This window comes from Gastrolobium bilobum, unplaced genomic scaffold (assembly GCF_033153095.1).
Source record: "Gastrolobium bilobum isolate Gb01-03AN ecotype WA unplaced genomic scaffold, APGP_CSIRO_Gbil_v1 utg7896, whole genome shotgun sequence".
In the NCBI taxonomy this organism is placed as follows: domain Eukaryota; kingdom Viridiplantae; phylum Streptophyta; class Magnoliopsida; order Fabales; family Fabaceae; genus Gastrolobium; species Gastrolobium bilobum.
This window is the reverse complement of record NW_026895151.1, coordinates 40,033-58,849: the sequence shown is the minus strand read 5'-3', so window position 1 is coordinate 58,849 and position 18,817 is coordinate 40,033. Positions and strand designations below refer to the sequence as shown.

Here is an 18,817-nt window from a genome sequence, read left to right as displayed (position 1 = left end):
TAGCAAGCTTAGAAAACTATGACATCTCCTGGGTTATCGTATGTTTTCAACTCAATTGAAGGATGGTATTGGAGGCATGGCATCCTTACCAACATTACGTGAAGTGGAAATAGATGATGATGGAGTATAGCTATTTACAAAGCTGGGAAAGCTGAAGCAATGAAGGGAATTGGGTTTGATTGAAGTTATGGAAGAAAGCGGAAGGGATCTTTGTTACTCAATCAATGATATGCAACACTTGCTAGTGGTAATCCCTTACATTTCTTAACAATTTTTGAAGATATATCAATGAGTTATTTTGGACAAATTCCATCAAAATCAGATCGAAATGCCTTCTTGTAGAACAATTCCAAAAAAATTTCAGGAGTTAAACATTGCAGCTCATACACCTAAACAAAAGAGGATTCCTTATAATAATTAGCAACATCCAAATTCCTGGTTGTGATAAATATCTTACTTCCATATTTATTATCATCTACAGATTTTCTAATCCCTTTCCAAAAAAATTTATTCCACACATCATCAAAGAAGATAATGTACCTCTTTTGCTGCAAGCAGTTTCTCACTTCAGCTGTCAATTGATTTTTATCCATTTCAAGAATATCTTTAGGTGGATTCTCCTTTTTTTCTTCGCAAAACTTTTTCAGCATGTCCCTCAGCAACCGTTCTACTGTGTATGACTGAGACACAGTGAGCCATGCAAGAAAATCAAAGTTCTCAATCATCTTTTGGCTATCAAAAACTTTCTTGGCAAGAGTAGTTTTTCCAATTCCTCCCATACCAACCACAGAGATGACAGTGCGCTATGTTCGTCTCTCTACCAGCCAACCAATCAATTCATTTCTTGGGGCTTTAAAGCCTGCAAGTTCGTCTTCCTCAATGTAAGGGTAAGCTAATTGAATGACTTGCTAATTGACATCAGAACTGTTGGATCCTTGTTCAAAAGAAGGTTGGATTTGGAAGCCATACTTTTCACTTCTTTCCTTGATTCGACTAATAGATGACTTAATGCCTGAATCTTAGAATCTATGCCCACTCGATGACAGTGAATCTTAGTTTTGATGAAATGAACAATATCACGTAGTAAAGCTTTACATCGAGAATTAGGCGGATGCTGTCCCACATACATCAGATATTCATCGATGAAATCTTCTATGCGAAAAGCTTCTTCTCTCAGCAGCTTCGCCCATTTTTTGATTTCCTCACTTACGCTGTCTCCTTGAGCTGCAACACTTCCATTATCTTCAGCTGCGATGTTTTGATCTTCTTCAGCTGCAACTCTTCTATCTGCATCCTCGATGAAGGCTTGAATGCTTTCTAGTAAATCTTTTATCTCTTCAAATTCTTCGAGGATGCCCATAAGCCGTTTTACCTTTTCCGTTAACAATGGAAGCAATTTAACACGAGCTAAGGACACTGCAATTTTTGCCATTTGAGTCAAGCTTTGATTTCACCTGTATTGTGAGATTAACACTTTGAGCTACTTCGAGCAAGTTCTGAATCGATTGTAAAAAAGATAGAAAGAAATAAAGAAAAAAGAACAACAACAACAACAACAACAACAACTGAGTTTCGAAACCTGTATTGCGAGCTTAACACTTTGAGCTGATTCGAGGTGATTTAACAAATATGTAAAAGTAATTAAACAGTGTTAGTTCTATTTGTTTCTATAAGTTATCCCAATTAAGATTATAAAAAAGAAATAAATAAATAAAGAAAAAAGAACAACAACAACTCAGTTTCGAAACATGTATTGTGACATTAACACTTTGAGCTGCTTCGAGCAAGTTTTGAATCGATTGTAAAAAAGAAATAAAGAAATAAAGAAAAAAGAACAACAACAACAACAACTGAGTTTTGAAACCTGTATTGTGAGATTAACACTTTGAGCTGCTTCGAGCAAGTTCTGAATCGATTGTAAAAAATAAAGAAAGAAATAAAGAAAAAAGAACAACAAATGAGGTTCGAAACTGGTATTGTGAGATTAACATTTTGAGCTGCTTCGAGCAAGTTTTGATCGATTGCAAAAAAGAAAGAAAGAAAGACAACGACAACAGAGTTTTGAAATCTGTATTGTGAGATTAACACTTTGAGCTGCTTCGAGGAAGTTCTGATCGATTGTAAAAATGAAAGAAGGAAATAAAAAAAATAACAACAACAACAACAACAACAATTGAGTTTCGAAACTTGTATTGTGAGATTAACGCTTGGAGCTGCTTCAAGCAAGTTCTCAATTGATTGTAAAAATGAAAGAAAGAAATAAAGAAAAAAAAAGAACAACAATAACTAAGTTTCGAAACCTGTATTGTGAGATTAACACTTTGAGCTGCTTCGAGGTGATTTAGCTAATATGTAAAGGTAATTAAACAGTGTTAGTTCTATTTGTTTCTGTAAGTTATCCCAATAAAGGTTATAAAAAAAAGAAAAAAAGAAAAAAGAACAACAACGACAACGACAACAGAGTTTGGAAATCTGTATTGTGAGATTAACACTTTGAGCTGCTTCCAGCAAGTTCTGAATTGATTGTAACAATGAAAGATATAAATAAAGAAAAAGAACAACAATAACAACAACAACAACAACAACAACAACAAAAGAGTTTCAAAACCTATATTGTGAAATTAACACTTTGATGTGCTTCGAGCAAGTTCTGAATTGATTGTAAAAAAGAAAGAAAAAAAGGAAAAAGAACAACAACAACAACTGAGTTTCGAAACCTTTGTTGTGAGATTAACACTTTGAGCTGCTTTGAGGTGATTTAGCTAATATGTAAATGTAATTAAACAATGTTCTTACTATTTGTTTCTGTAAGTTAACCCCATAAAGATTATAAAAAAGAAATAAATAAAGAAAAAAGAACAACAATAACAACTGAGTTTCGAAACCTTTATTGTGAGATTAACACTTTGAACTGCTTCTAGCAAGTTCTAAATCGATTGTAAAAAGAAATAAATAAATAAAGAAAGAAGAAAAACAACAACAACAACAACAACTGAGTTTCAAAACCTGTCTTGTGAGATTAACACTTTAAGCTACTACAAGCGAGTTATGAATCGATTGTAAAAAAGAAATAAATAAATAAAGAAAAAGGACAATAACAACAACAACTAATTTTTGAAACCTGTATTGTGAGATTATTGGGGTATGTTATATAAGTGGAGAGTTTTCAGAGAATGCAATGCTCCTCCGTCAATTAAGATGGAATTCAAGTTGAGTAAATTTCTAAGGTGTAGCTCCTTTAGTTTATGAAGCCCTCCATCTTCAAAATGCAAAGTTTCACCTTTATATTCATCGTTCAGATTCAGATACAACAAATTTGGCATCTTTTGTAGCGATTTCAACGAATCATGAGTTATCGCTGAGCATTCCAAGGTCAACCTTACAAGATTTTGTAGCTGTAGAATCCACTCTGGTAGTTTACTTAACTCCCCACAAAGGTAAAGCTTTTAAAGCATATGAGGTGGAGATGAAACAAAAGACAAATCAATGATATCATCTGCAAATATGTGTAGTTTCTGCAAGTATTGCATCTCCTTTATTGAGGACATAGAGCTCTTTCGTGTTCTTTCCTAACATTAGCCACACACAACGTCCTTAACTGCGTTAGCTTTCCCAACCCTCCAATTAGCTCTAATCCATCTTCATGAATTTTTACTCCATTTAGCGTTTGTAGTGATGTCATGACTCCAATACAATCCCTCAATTGAATTAAAGATGTCTGATATTTCAGAAGAAGATGTCTTAGCTTTCTAAGCATACTAATCTCCCTTGGCAAATCTACAACACTTGTATCTCTTAGATTCAAGGTCTCCTGGTTCTGAAGCTCACCAATGGATTTTGGAAGATTTTTTATAGGTGAAAGCCGAAGCTTAAATACTTCAAATGGATCAAATTCCCCAAATTTTTTGGAAGAACATTCAACGTAGGACATTCTTCAAAAGCAAGTAACTTCAATAACTTGTATTTCGAAGGGATGTTACTTACAAAGCAATCGAGTAAAACACTAGTCTCTGTGTAAACAAGCAGAGACCAAATGTGTGAGGTTTCAATACTTCCCATTAGATCAGTGGAACTGCTTGTTATTGATAGGCGCCGAACTATCCCACGTAAGCCTGACTTATCATCTTCCATTATACAATGGCAAACACTCAAATCCTTACATTTTTTAAGGATCATATCATGTAATAGGTCATGAACACGACGCCTTTTAACTCTTCCGTTAAGGGAAAATGATGATGCTTGCACCAAATTTATGCTTATCAAATCTCTTAAATATTTCTCTGCAACTTCATCAAAAGTTAGTCCCTTTTCATATGTTACAAACCTTTCAGCTATCCACTATCGAAATAGTCTTTTAATTTAACTATATGTCTTTCGAATACATACAAAAATACAATAAGCATGGTTTTAGATGATATGGAAATCATAATAACTGAGACCTAAAATTTTTGTCATTAAAGTCAAATTGGACTCCTTTTCATGCTCTGAACTTAGACGTTTTCTGAACCTTTCCCATTCAGTTGCACGTTTTCTTTTACCAGCTAATAGACCACCAATGGCCACAATTGCTAGTGGTAATCCCTTACATTTCTTAACAATTTCCGAATATATATCAATGAGTTCTTTTGGACAAATTCCATCAAAATCAGATCAGACGCCTTCTTGTAGAACAATTCCAAAGATTTTTCAGGGGTTAAACATTGCAGCTCTTACACCTTAACAAAAGAGGATTCCTTACAGTAATTAGCAACATCCAAATTCTTGGTTGTGATAAATATCCTACTTCCATTTTATTATCATCTACAGATTTTCTAATCCCTTTCCAAAAAATTTTATTCCACACATCATCAAAGATGACAATGTACCTCTTTTGCTGCAAGCAGTTTCTCACTTCAGCTGTCAATTGAATTTTATCCATTTCAAGAATATCTTCAGGTGGATTTTCCTCTTTTTCTTTGTAAAAATTTTTCGGCATGTCCCTCAGCAACCCTTCTACCGTGTATAACTGAGACACAGTGATCCATGCAAGACAGTCAAAGTGCTCAATCACCTTTTGGCTATCAAAATATTTCTTGGCAAGAGTGGTTTTTCCTACTCTTCCCATAACAACCACAGAGATGACAGTGCGCTCTGCTTGTCCCTATAGCAGCCAACCAATCAATTCATCTCTTGGGGCTTCAAAGCCTACAAGTTAGTCTTCCTCAATGTGAGGATAAGCTAATTGAATGACTTGCAAATTGACATCAGAACTATTGGATCATTGTTCAAAAGAAGGTTGGATTTGGAAGCCATATTTTTCACTTCTTTTCTTGATTCGACCAATAGATGACTTAATGCCCTGAATCTTAGAAGCTATGCCTATTCGATGACAAGGAATCATCTTAGTTTTGATGAAATGAACAATATCACATAGTAAAATGTTGTCCCACATAGATCAGATATTCATCGATGAAATCTTCTATGCGAAAAGCTTCTTCTCTTAGCAGCTTCACCCATTTTCTGATTTCCTCGTTTATGCTGTCTACTTGAAAACAATATAAAATGTAATGATATAAATTGTGTATAACAACCCTCATCAGTAAATTAAGAGAAAAGAAATTAATTAGGTGTTTAATTAAATTAAACACTTATTCAAGAAAATTATGTGAGATAAATTATTAGATTGAAATAATAATTAATAAGATGTTACAATCATACAAGTGTAATAGGATTCAAATATAATTATTTGATATGATTAAAAATATGAATGTCATTAAGGTGTAAGTTAGAGTTATTCTGGTGATTAGACAAAATAAGCCTAAATATGGATTAAAATGTATAATTAAATAGTTTAAAAAAAGAAATTAGTGGGTTCAAAGTATCTTTAATTTAATTAAATGGGGCTTAAATTAATTGCAAAAAAAAATAAGTCAAACTTGGTTAATTACTAACCAATAAGATGAGTTTTGATTTTATAAAAGTCAAATTAGTGTAAATAAATACACTTAGTGATATTGCTTAGTCATAAACGATTTTGTCTCTTCTTTGTTACATGGTTACGTAAGTTCTTTTCTTTCCTTAGATGATTGATGAATGTTGTGGAAAATTGATAAGAAAGGACCAATAGAAATTAAGATAGGTTAAGAAAGTTAAAACGTTTAAAGACTTGTATAATAAGACAATTTTGGTTACCAACCTAAATTCCTAATAAGTGTTGTCTATTTTCTTTCAAGTTACGTTGCTGTTATTTTTTTCTAATAAAGAGATGATGAAAGTTGTTGTAAAAGAAAAGTCAAAGCACTTTAGGGGAACCAATAGGAATTAAAAACAAAGTTAAAATGAAGGTTTAAAAATTGAAGAAGCTTGGTCATCAACATGTTAAATAGGCGGTTTCTCTTTCCTTCTTTAAAGAACACGCTCTGTACTCTCTCCCTCTCTTCTTCCTTGGTCGAAGACTTCAATGGAGAAAGGGCAAGTTTGAAGGTTAGGTTCTAGTCATCATTTCACCTTGTGGTCTTCATGAAACTTGTAGATAACTATGTTGTGAAGTTATTTCTAGATTTATTTTTTGTGGGAAGCATTAAATCTCTTCATTCCTCCTTTGGGCAGCAGCGACCTGCATAGGAAAAGAAAGAAAAAAAGACACTATTTCATAGTTTAAAGCTTTGGGGAGTCTTCCTTGGTGATTGGAAAAGCTAGCCTAGGTAAATAATCTTCACTTGGTGTGTTAGATTTCAAGTTATAAAATTAATTGCTTGGATGGGGGGCTGTTATTAATAAGTTTAAACATGGAAATATTGATGAATTTTATGATTGATTATTGGTATTTAGTTGTTGGAAGTTTATATATGTTTGTTTTAGTTGAAAATAAAAATAGAGGAACCTTGTATATACAAAGAAATTTTCAGCCATAATGTGATTAAGGTGTGCCAACCATGTGTTTGCTAGATTGTCTAAAAGAAATATTGATTTCAAGTGATTGTTTGATGATTGCTTTAATTAAATTAAGAGTGAAATTATGAAGAAAGACTATAGAATCCTTTATAGGCCAATTCGGCCAAGTAAAATAAATTACATAAGACATATTTAGATCTTGTTTTTATGTGTGTGTGTGACTAAAAATATATATTAGAAGGTTACTTAGCATGAAACAAGTTGGTGTTAATGTAGTGAAGTTGATAGAAGTCTCAATTTGTCATATAGTTACTATTTGGCAATGGTAGTTTAAATAGGTACATGATGTGTTTGATTAATTTTGCATATGAACTCATGTTCAATGATTGGTTAAAGATTGATGAGAATAAAGTGTAAAGAGTAGAACCCCCAAGGGTAGCTCAGTTGGCAGCTGAGCTCCCAAGGGATTGCTTGGTCCAGGGATCAAACCCTGCCTCAAGCAGTTTCTTAGAAAATCTTTGGGGGCCAGAGGATAAGCCAAAAAATCTTCGGTTGGGGGATTAGTCTTGTCCTTTCTCCGGTTGCGAAGCTTAGTGCACCCACTGTTACAATGAGGGGCTAGCCCAAACGGGCCGTACCCCGAGGGCATGGTGCCCGGAGAAGGTTGAATGGGGATACCTCCTGGCAATGTACCAAAAAAAAAAAAAAAAGTGTAAAGAGTAGAGGTGGTGAGAAAATCCTTGAAACTCTATAAGTTCCAATCGGCTATTTCATGGAAGTGAATGGAATTATGTTGTCATTAAACTAAATGGTGTTGGAGGTTCCTTGAATATGATGTAAGTGATTGAAAGCTTGAAAGAAAATCATGGAATCATTAAATAGGTCAATCGGCCATATAGTGCAAGAGTGATGAAGAATGATTATTGATAATGTAGGTATGCTTAAAGAATGCTTGTTTTATGATATAAAAGTTGATAAATTGTGGGGAACTTACATGGGCACATTTAGGCTATACATGTATTTTGGCCATTGAATGGTGTTAATTAATATTATGAGTGTGTGATGTTCCTTTGCAATTGTTAGTAAAATGAAGCATTAATTAACTAAGATGAAATGGTAAATCCATGAGTATATGTATATGTAAATATTCGACCAATATGTATTGCATGGCTAAGGAAATTGATGTTAGATTTATGTCAAGTTAATGGAACTATAGTGTGTGAATTCTTTCACAAGAGTTAAGCTAATTAAACTTGATGAAATTATATATGTATGGTTTTGGTTAGTAAGAGAAATGAATTAGAATGAGCTTATATGAATTGTTTGTCTATGTTTTGTAGACCGTAACAGTGTATGTAAGTCTTAATGAGATAAAAATATGTATGGGTATTAGTGGTTGAACTAACCGATTAAGGGTCTATTATGACTTGTGAATTAAGAGTAAGACCTTGTATGCCATGAATTGTAATAAATAAAGGAATGTTGGAATCACAAAGTTAATGAACGTTTGTAACCGAAAGAATATTGGTTACTTAAATAAATAATATAATAAACTGTCATTAACGGTACGTTAATTATGGTAACAGTGAAAAGCAAGAGGTATGAATCTTAGAAATTCGAACCCTGTGAGACGGACTACACGTGGATAGCTAAGTTCATAGTCTTTGTGTAAAACAAGTTATAGAAACGGAAAGCATTCAGGTAAGCTTTCGGTTTAGGAGTTTTCTCAGCCTTTTTGTTCTGCCATGATCAGTGGCGATTATGGTTTCCGTATGGATATAATTGTTGCTAATATTGATACTTTGCGTAGTTGCATTCATATAGTGCATGCATATGATATTATTTATGTTATGATAAGTTAATATGATATGATCTTCAATGAAATAAAGCCTTGGAAGTGTAAGTTATGGTTTCTGAACAGAGGAAACATTTATGGATATGATCACGGTGTACATAAGGTATAGCCGAGGAAACTTTAGTTCTCTGATCATTATGAGTATGCTATTGAATATGATACGATATTACGAATATAAGATGAAAGCCTTATTTATACATAAGACATGAACATACTCAAGATTAATAAGAAAGTACGTTATAAGAATAAATGAGAATTATCAGAAAAGATATATGATACAAAAATTCTAATATGGATTATATGGTGTTATCTATGTCTTGGTACTTGATATTTTCTTGCAGGAAGTGGACTCTTGGGTGGAGACTGCTCCATAAACCCCAAGTTTATTGAGATTCATTGTCACCCCGCGTTATGGGGACATATTTCAGGTATCGCAGCAGTTGACGATCGTTCTCAGGGCAAGAGGTCCGTGGTTGATGAGTAGATCGGAGCATAGATGTTGCTTGCTTACTTTGGGAGTCTGTTGTATATATATGTTAAATTGTGATATGGTTATTTGATATTTTGCTGATGCATGGTTGTTAACTGGGTTTTTTGAGAGGCTATGCTAGCCTGTAAACAGATCTATATATTTGTGATACTGTTATGTTTTATGTTTATGTAGGTTGACGTAGGATGTTGTAGTTATGGCACAGAGCCACCTTTTGATATGCCATATATAGAGTTATGGATTTTGTCTGTATACTGATTTATATGACCTGGAATTGTTGTAAAAAGGAGGGTTGTAAGTGCCCCAAGGAATTGTTGGTCCTTGTGTGTGCCACCCATTGGATTATTAGGTACATTTGAGGTGTTAGTGATCATTTGCAATTTGGGGATTTTAAGAAAAACAAAGGAATTTCTGGCGAATTTTCTGTAGAATTGGCAGATTTTAGACGAACTTCGGGAGAGCATATCTCCCTCCACAAAGGTTCGATAGGGACATGCCATACGCCATTTTGAAGCTTGAGATTTACCCTACATGGTGGTAAAATATGAGGTTGTTCTGAGCTAGGCGCTGGACTTGGGAGGGCTGTGAACACAGCTGCCCTGTTTGCCCTACACTTGGGGGCTGTTCTGGCCAGTTTTTGAGGAATTGTTTCCCGCTTCGCCTCTCAGTTGCACGTTTTGTTTTACCAGCTAATAGACCACCAATGGCCACAATTGCTAGTGGTAATCCCTTACATTTCTTAACAATTTCCGAAGATATAACAATGAGTTCTTTTGGACAAATTCCATCAAAATCAGATCGGACACCTTCTTGTAGAACAATTCCAAAGATTTTTCAGGGGTTAAACATTGCATCTCATACACCTTAACAAAAGAGGATTCCTTACAGTAATTAGCAGCATTCAAATTCTTGGTTGTGATAAATATCCTACTTCCATTTTATTATCACCTACAGATTTTCTAATCTCTTTCCAAAAAAATTTATTCCACACATCATCAAAGAAGACAATGTACCTCTTTTTCTGTAAGCAGTTTCTCACTTCAGCTGTCAATTGATTTTTATCCTTTCAAGAATATCTTCAGGTGGATTTTCCTCTTTTTCTTTGTAAAAAATTTTCAGCATGTCCCTCAGCAACCCTTCTACTGCGTATGACTGAGACACAGTGATCCATCCAAGACAGTCAAAGTGCTCAATCACCTTTTGGCTGTCAAAATTTTTCGTGGCAAGAGTGGTTTTTCCTACTCTTCCCATACCAACCACAAAGATGACAGTGCGCCCTGCTCGTCCCTCTACCAGCCAACCAATTAATTCATCTCTTGGGGCTTCAAAGCCTACAAGTTGGTCTTCCTCAATGTAAGGATAAGCTAATTGAATGACTTGCAAATTGACATCAGAACTGCTGGATCATTGTTCAAAAGAAGGTTGGATTTGGAAGCCCATATTTTTCACTTCTTTTCTTGATTCGACCAATAGATGACTTAATGCCCTGAATCTTAGAAGCTATGCCTATTCGATGACAAGGAATCTTAGTTTTGATGAAATGAACAATATCATATAGTAAAATATTGTCCCACATAGATCAGATATTCATCGATGAAATCTTCTATGAGAAAAGCTTCTTCTCTTAGCAACTTCACCCATTTTCTGATTTCCTCGTTTATGTTGTCTACATGAGCTGCAACACTTCCATTATCTTCAGCTGCGACAATTTGATCTTCTTCAGTTGCAGCTCTTTTATCTGCATCCTCGATGAAGGCTTAAATGCTTTCTAGTAAATCTTTAATCTCTTCAAATTCTTTGGGGATGCCCATAAGCTGTTTTTCCTTTTTCGTTAACAGTGGAAGCAATTTATCATGAGCTAAGGACACTGCAATTTCTACCATTTGAGTCCAGTTTTGATTTCACCTGTATTGTGAGATTCACACTTTGAGATTCTTCGAGCAAGTTCCGAATCTATTGTAAAAAAGAAAGAAATAAATAAAGAAAAAAGAACAACAATAACAACTGAGTTTCGAAACCTGTATTGTGAGATTAACACTTTAAGCTGCTTCGAGGTGATTTAGCTAATATATAAAGGTAATTAAACAGTATTAGTTCTATTTGTTTCTGTAAGTTATCCCAATAAAGATTATAAAAAAGAAATAAATAAATAAAGAAAAAAGAACAACAACAACAATTAAGTTTCAAAACCTGTATTGTGAGATTAACACTTTGAGCTGCTTCTAGCAAGTTCTGAATTGATAGTAACAATGAAAGATATAAATAAAGAAAAAATAACAACAATAACAACAACAACAACAACAACTGAGTTTCAAAACCTATGTTGTGAAATTAACACTTTGATCTGCTTCGAGCAAGTTCTGAATTGATTGTAAAAAAGAAAGAAAGAAAGAAAAAAGAATAACAACAACAACTGAGTTTCGAAACCTTTATTGTGAGATTAACACTTTGAGCTGCTTTGAGGTGATTTAGCTAATATGTAAATGTAATTAAACAGTGTTCTTTCTATTTGTTTCTGTACGTTATCTCCATAAAGATTATAAAAAAGAAACAAATAAATAAAGAAAAAAGAACAACAACAACAACTGAGTTTCGAAACCTGTATTGTGAGTTAACACTTGTGCTGCTTCGAGCAAGTTCTGAATCGATTGTAAAAAATAAAGAAATAAATAAAGAAAAAAGAACAACAACTGATATTCAAAACATGTATTGTGAGATTAACATTTTGAGCTGCTTCGAGCAAGTTTTGGTCGATTGCAAAAAAGAAATAAAGAAAAAAGAACAACAACAACAACAACAACAGAGTTTCGAAACCTGTATTGTGATATTAACACTTTGAGCTGCTTCGAGCAAGTTTTGAATCGATTGTAAAAAAGAAAGATAGAAATAAAGAAAAAAGAACAACAACAACTGAGTTTCGAAACCTTTTTTGTGAGATTAACGCTTTGAGCTGTTTTGAGGTGATTTAGCTAATATGTAAATGTAATTAAATAGTGTTCTTTCTATTTAATTTTGTAAGTTATCCCCATAAAGATTATAAAAAAGAAATAAATAAATAAAGAAAAAAGAACAATAATAACAACTGAGTTTCGAAACCTGTATTGTGAGATTAACACTTTGAGCTGCTTCCAGCAAATTCTAAATCGATTGTAAAAAAGAAAGAAGTAAATAAAGAAAGAAGAAGAAGAAGAACAACAACAACAACTGAGTTTTGAAACCTGTCTTGTGAGATTAACACTTTAAGCTACTACAAGCGAGTTATGAATCGATTGTAAAAAAGAAATAAATAAATAAAGAAAAAAGAACAATAACAACAACAACTGATTTTTGAAACTGTATTATGATATTAACACTTTGAGTTGGGGATGTTATATAAGTGGAAAGTTTTCTGATAATGCAAAGCTCCTCCGTCAATTAAGATGGAATTCAAGTTGAGTAAATTCCTAAGGTGTAGCTCCTTTTGTTTATGAAGCCCTTCATCTTCAAAATGCAAAGTTTCACCTTTATATGTATCGTTCAGATCCAGATACAACAAATTTGACATATTTTGTAGCGATTTCAACGAATCATGAATTATCGCTGAGCATTCCAAGGTCAACCTTACAAGATTTTGTAGCTGTTGAGTCCACTATGGTAGTTTATTTAACTCCCCACAAAGGTAAGGATTTTAAAGTATATGAGGTGGGGATGAAACAAAAGATAAATCAATGATATCATCTGCAAATATGTGTACTTTCTGCAAGTATTGCATCTCCTTTATTGAGGAAATAGAGCTCTTTCGTGGTCTTTCCTAACATTAGCCACACATAACTTCCTTAACTGCGTTAGCTTTCCCAACCCTCCAATTAGCTCTAATCCATCTTCATGAATTTTTACTCCATTTAGAGTTTGTAGTGATGCCATGACTCCAATACAATCCCTCAATTGAATTAAAGATGTCCAATATTTCAGAAAAAGATGTCTTAGCTTTCTAAGCATACTAATCTCCCTTGGCAATCTACAACACCTGTATCCTTTAGATTCAAGGTCTCCAAGTTCTGAAGCTTCCTAATGGATTTTGGAAGATTTTTTATAGGTGAAAGCCGAAGCTTAAATACTTCAAATGGATCAAATTCCCCCAAATTTTTTGGAACATTCAACGTAGGACATTCTTCAAAAGCAAGTAACTTCAATAACTTGTATTTCGAAGGGATGTTACTTACAAAGCAATCGGGTAAAACACTAGTCTCTGTGTAAACAAGCAGTGACCGAATGTGTGAGGTTTCAATACTTCGCATTAGATCATTGGAACTGCTTGTTACTGATAGGCGCCGAACTATCCCACGTAAGCCTGACTTATCATCTTCCATTATACAATGGCAAACACTCAAATCCTTACATTTTTTAAGGAGCATATCATGTAATAGGTCATGAACACGACGCCTTTTAACTCTTGCGTTGAGGGAAAATGAAGATGCTTGCACCAAATTTATGCTTATCAAATCTCTTAAATATTTCTCTGCAACTTCATCAAAAGTTAGTCCCTTTTCATATGTTACAAACCTTTCAGCTATCCACTGTCGAAATAGTCTTTTCAATTTAACTATATGTCTTTCGGATACATACAAAAATACAATAAGCATGGTTTTAGATGATATGGAAAATCATAATAACTGAGACCTAAAATTTTTGTTATTACAGTCAAATTGGACTCCTTTTCATGCTCTGAACTTAGACGTTTTCTGAACCTTTCCCATTCAGTTGCACGTTTTGTTTTACCAGCTAATAGACCACCAATGGCCACAATTGCTAGTGGTAATCCCTTACATTTCTTAACAATTTCCGAAGATATAACAATGAGTTCTTTTGGACAAATTCCATCAAAATCAGTTCGGACGCCTTCTTGTAGAACAATTCCAAAGATTTTTCAGAGGTTAAACATTGCAGCTCGTACACCTTAACAAAAGAGGATTCTTTACAATAATTAGCAGCATCCAAATTCTTGGTTGTGATAAATATCCTACTTCCATTTTATTATCATCTACAGATTTTCTAATCCCTTTCCAAAAAATATTATTCCACACATAATCAAAGAAGACAATGTACCTCTTTTGCTGTAAGCAGTTTCTCACATCAGCTGTCAATTGATTTTTATCCATTTCAAGAATATCTTCAGGTGGATTTTCCTCTTTTTCTTTGTAAAATTTTTTCAGCATGTCCCTTAGCAACCCTTCTACTGCGTATAACTGAGACACAGTGATCCATGCAAGACAGTCAAAGTGCTCAATCACCTTTTGGCTGTCAAAATTTTCCGTGGCAAGAGTGGTTTCTCCTACTCTTCCCATACCAACCACAAAGATGACAGTGCGCCGTGCTCTTCCCTCTACCAGCCAACCAATTAATTCATCTCTTGGAGCTTCAAAGCCTACAAGTTGGTCTTCCTCAATGTAAGGATAAGCTAATTGAATGACTTGTAAATTGACATCAGAACTGCTGGATCATTGTTCAAAAGAAGGTTGGATTTTGAAGCAATATTTTTCACTTCTTTTCTTGATTCGACCAATAGATGACTTAATGCCCTGAATCTTAGACGCTATGCCTATTCGATGACAAGGAATCTTAGTTTTGATGAAATGAACAATATCACATAGTAAAATATTGTCCCACATAGATCAGATATTCATCGATGAAATCTTCTATACGAAAAGCTTCTTCTCTTAGCAGCTTCACCCATTTTCTGATTTCCTCGTTTATGCTGTCTACTTGAGCTGCAACACTTCCATTATCTTCAGCTGCGACATTTCGATCTTCTTTAGTTGCAGCTCTTCTATCTGCATCCTCGATGAAGGCTTAAATGCTTTCTAGTAAATCTTTAATCTCTTCAAATTCTTTGGGGATGCCCATAAGTTGTTTTGCCTTTTTCGTTAACAGTGGAAGCAATTTATCATGAGCTAAGGACATTGCAATTTCTACCATTTGAGTCCAGTCTTAATTTCACCTGTATTGTGAGATTGACACTTTGAGATGCTTCGAGCAAGTTCCGAATCTATTGTAAAAAAGAAAGAAATAAATAAAGAAAAAAGAACAACAACAACAACTGAGTTTCAAAACCTGTATTGTGAGATTAACACTTTGAGCTGCTTCGAGGTGATTTAGCTAATATATAAAGGTAATTGAACAGTATTAGTTCTACTTTTTTCTGTAAGTTATCCCAATAAAGATTATAAAAAATAAATTAATAAACAAAGAAAAAAGAACAACAACAACAACTAAGTTTCAAAACCTGTATTGTGAGATTAACACTTTGAGCTGCTTCGAGGTGATTTAGCTAATATATAAAGGTAATTGAACAGTATTAGTTCTATTTTTTTCTGTAAGTTATCCCAATAAAGATTATAAAAAATAAATAAATAAACAAAGAAAAAAGAACAACAACAACAACTAAGTTTCAAAACCTGTATTGTGAGATTAACACTTTGAGCTGCTTCTAGCAAGTTCTGAACTGATAGTAACAATGAAAGATATAAATAAATAAAAAATAACAACAATAACAATAACAACAACAACAACAACAACAACAACTGAGTTTCAAAACCTATATTGTGAAATTAACACTTTGATCTGCTTTGAGCATGTTCTGAATTGATTAGAAAAAAGAACAATAACAACAACTGAATTTCGAAACCTTTATTTTGAGATTAACACTTTGAGCTACTTTGAGGTGATTTAGCTAATATGTAAATGTAATTAAACAGTGTTCTTTCTATTTGTTTCTGTACGTTATCCCCTTAAAGATTATAAAAAAAACAAATAAATAAAGAAAAAAGAACAACAACAACAACTAAGTTTCGAAACCTGTATTGTGAGATTAACACTTGAGCTGCTTCGAGCAAGTCCTCAATCGATTGTAAAAAATAAAGAAATAATTAAAGAAAAAAGAACAACAAATGAGATTCAAAACATGTATTGTGAGATTAACATTTTGAGCTGCTTCGAGCAAGTTTTGATCGATTGCAAGAAAGAAAGAAAGAAATAAAGAAAAAAGAACAACAACAACAGAGTTTCGAAACTTGTATTGTGAGATTAACACTTTGAGCTACTTCGAGAAAGTTTTGAATCGTTTGTAAAAAAGAAAGATAGAAATAAAGAAAAAAGAACAACAACAACTGTATTGTGAGATTAACACTTTGAACTGCTTCCAGCAAGTTCTAAATCGATTGTAAAAAAGAAAGAAATAAATAAGGAAAGAAGAACAACAACTGAGATTCGAAACCTGTATTGTGAGATTAACATTTTGAGCTACTTCGAGCAAGTTTTGATTGATTGCAAAAAAGAAAGAAATAAATAAAGAAAAAAGAACAACAACAACAACAACAACAGAGTTTTGAAACCTGTATTGTGAGATTAACACTTTGAGCTGCTTCGAGGAAGTTCTGATCGATTGTAAAAATGAAAGAAAGAAATAAAGAAAAAATAACAACAACAACAACTGAGTTTCGAAACCTTTATTGTGAGATTAACGCTTGGAGCTGCTTCAAACAAGTTCTCAATTGATTGTAAAAAAGAAAGAAAAAAAAAAAGCAACAATAACTAACTTTCGAAACCTGTATTGTGAGATTAACACTTTGAGCTGCTTCTAGCAAGTTCTGAATTGATTGTAACAATGAAAGATATAAATAAAGAAAAAAGAACAACAATAATAACAACTGAGTTTCAAAACCTGTATTGTGAAATTAACACTTTGATCTGCTTCGAGCAAGTTCTGAATTGATTGTAAAAAAGAAAGAAAGAAAGAAAGAAAAAAGAACAACAACAACTTAGTTTCGAAACCTTTTTTGTGAGATTAACACTTTGAGCTGCTTTGAGGTGATTTAGCTAATATGTAAATGTAATTAAACAGTGTTCTTTCTATTTGTTTTTGTAAGTTATCCCCATAAAGATTATAAAAAAGAAATAAATAAATAAATAAAAAAGAACAATAATAACAACTGAGTTTCGAAACCTGTATTGTGAGATTAACACTTCGAGCTGCTTCCAGCAAGTTCTAAATCGATTGTACAAAAGAAAGAAGTAAATAAAGAAAGAAGAAAAAGAACAACAACAACAACAACTGAGTTTCGAAACGTGTCTTGTGAGATTAACACTTTAAGCTACTACAAGCGAGTTATGAATCGATTGTAAAAAAGAAATAAATAAATAAAGAAAAAAGAACAATAACAACAACAACTGATTTTTGAAACTTGTATTATGAGATTAACACTTTGAGTTGGGGGATGTTATATAAGTGGAAAGTTTTCAGAGAATGCAAAGCTCATCCGTCAATTAAGATGGAATTCAAGTTGAGTAAATTCCTAAGGTGTAGCTCCTTTAGTTTATGAAGCCCTCCATCTTCAAAATGCAAAGATTCACCTTTATATGTATCGTTCAGATTCAGATACAACAAATTTGGCATATTTTGTAGCGATTTCAACGAATCGTGAATTATCGCTTAGCATTCCAAGGTCAACCTTACAAGATTTTGTAGCTGTAGAATCCACTATGGTAGTTTATTTAACTCCCCACAAAGGTAAAGCTTTTAAAGCATATGAGGTGGGGATGAAACAAAAGACAAATCAATGATATCATCTGCAAATATGTGTACTTTCTGCAAGTATTGCATCTCCTTTATTGAGGAACATAGAGATCTTTCGTGGTCTTTCCTAACATTAGCCACACATAACTTCCTTAACTGCGTTAGCTTTCCCAACCCTCCAATTAGCTCTAATCAATCTTCATGAATTTTTACTCCATTTAGAGTTTGTAGTGATGTCATGACTCCAATACAATCCCTCAATTGAATTAAAGATGTCCAATATTTCAGAAGAATATGTCTTAGCTTTCTAAGCATACTAATCTCCCTTGGCAAATCTACAACGTCTGTATGCTTTATATTCAAGGTCTCCAGGTTCTGAAGCTCACCAATGGATTTTGGAAGATTTTTTATAGGTGAAAGACGAAGCTTAAATACTTCAAATGGATCAAATTCCCCCAAATTTTTTAGAAGAACATTCAACGTATGACATTCTTCATAAGCAAGTAACTTCAATAACTTGTATTTCGAAGGGATGTTACTTACAAAGCAATCGGGTAAAACACTAGCCTCTGTGTAAACAAGCAGTGACCGAATGTGTGAGGTTTCAATACTTCCCATTAGATCATCTGAACTGCTTGTTACTGATAGGCGCTGAACTATCCCACGTAAGCCTGACTTATCATCTTTCGGTATACAATGGAAAACACTCAAATCCTTACATTTTTTAAGGATCATATCATGTAATAGGTCATGAACACGACGCCTTTTAACTCTTCCGTTGAGGGAAAATGAAGATGCTTGCACCAAATTTATGCTTATCAAATCTCTTAAATATTTCTCTACAACTTCATCAAAAGTTAGTCCCTTTTCATATGTTACAAACCTTTCAGATATCCACTGTCGAAATAGTCTTTTCAATTTAACTATATGTCTTTCGGATACATACAAAAATACAATAAGCATGGTTTTAGATGATATGGAAAATCATAATAACTGAGACCTAAATTTTTTGTTATTACAGTCAAATTGGACTCCTTTTCATGCTCTA

General features: G+C 33.4%; 1 pseudogene; it reads right to left on the bottom strand.

The window, feature by feature from the left end:
• Nucleotides 1-3,134: 3,134 nt before the first annotated feature.
• Nucleotides 3,135-13,121, bottom strand: LOC133296007 (disease resistance protein RPM1-like; annotated as a pseudogene).
• Between the last annotated feature and the right edge of the window lie 5,696 nt (nt 13,122-18,817).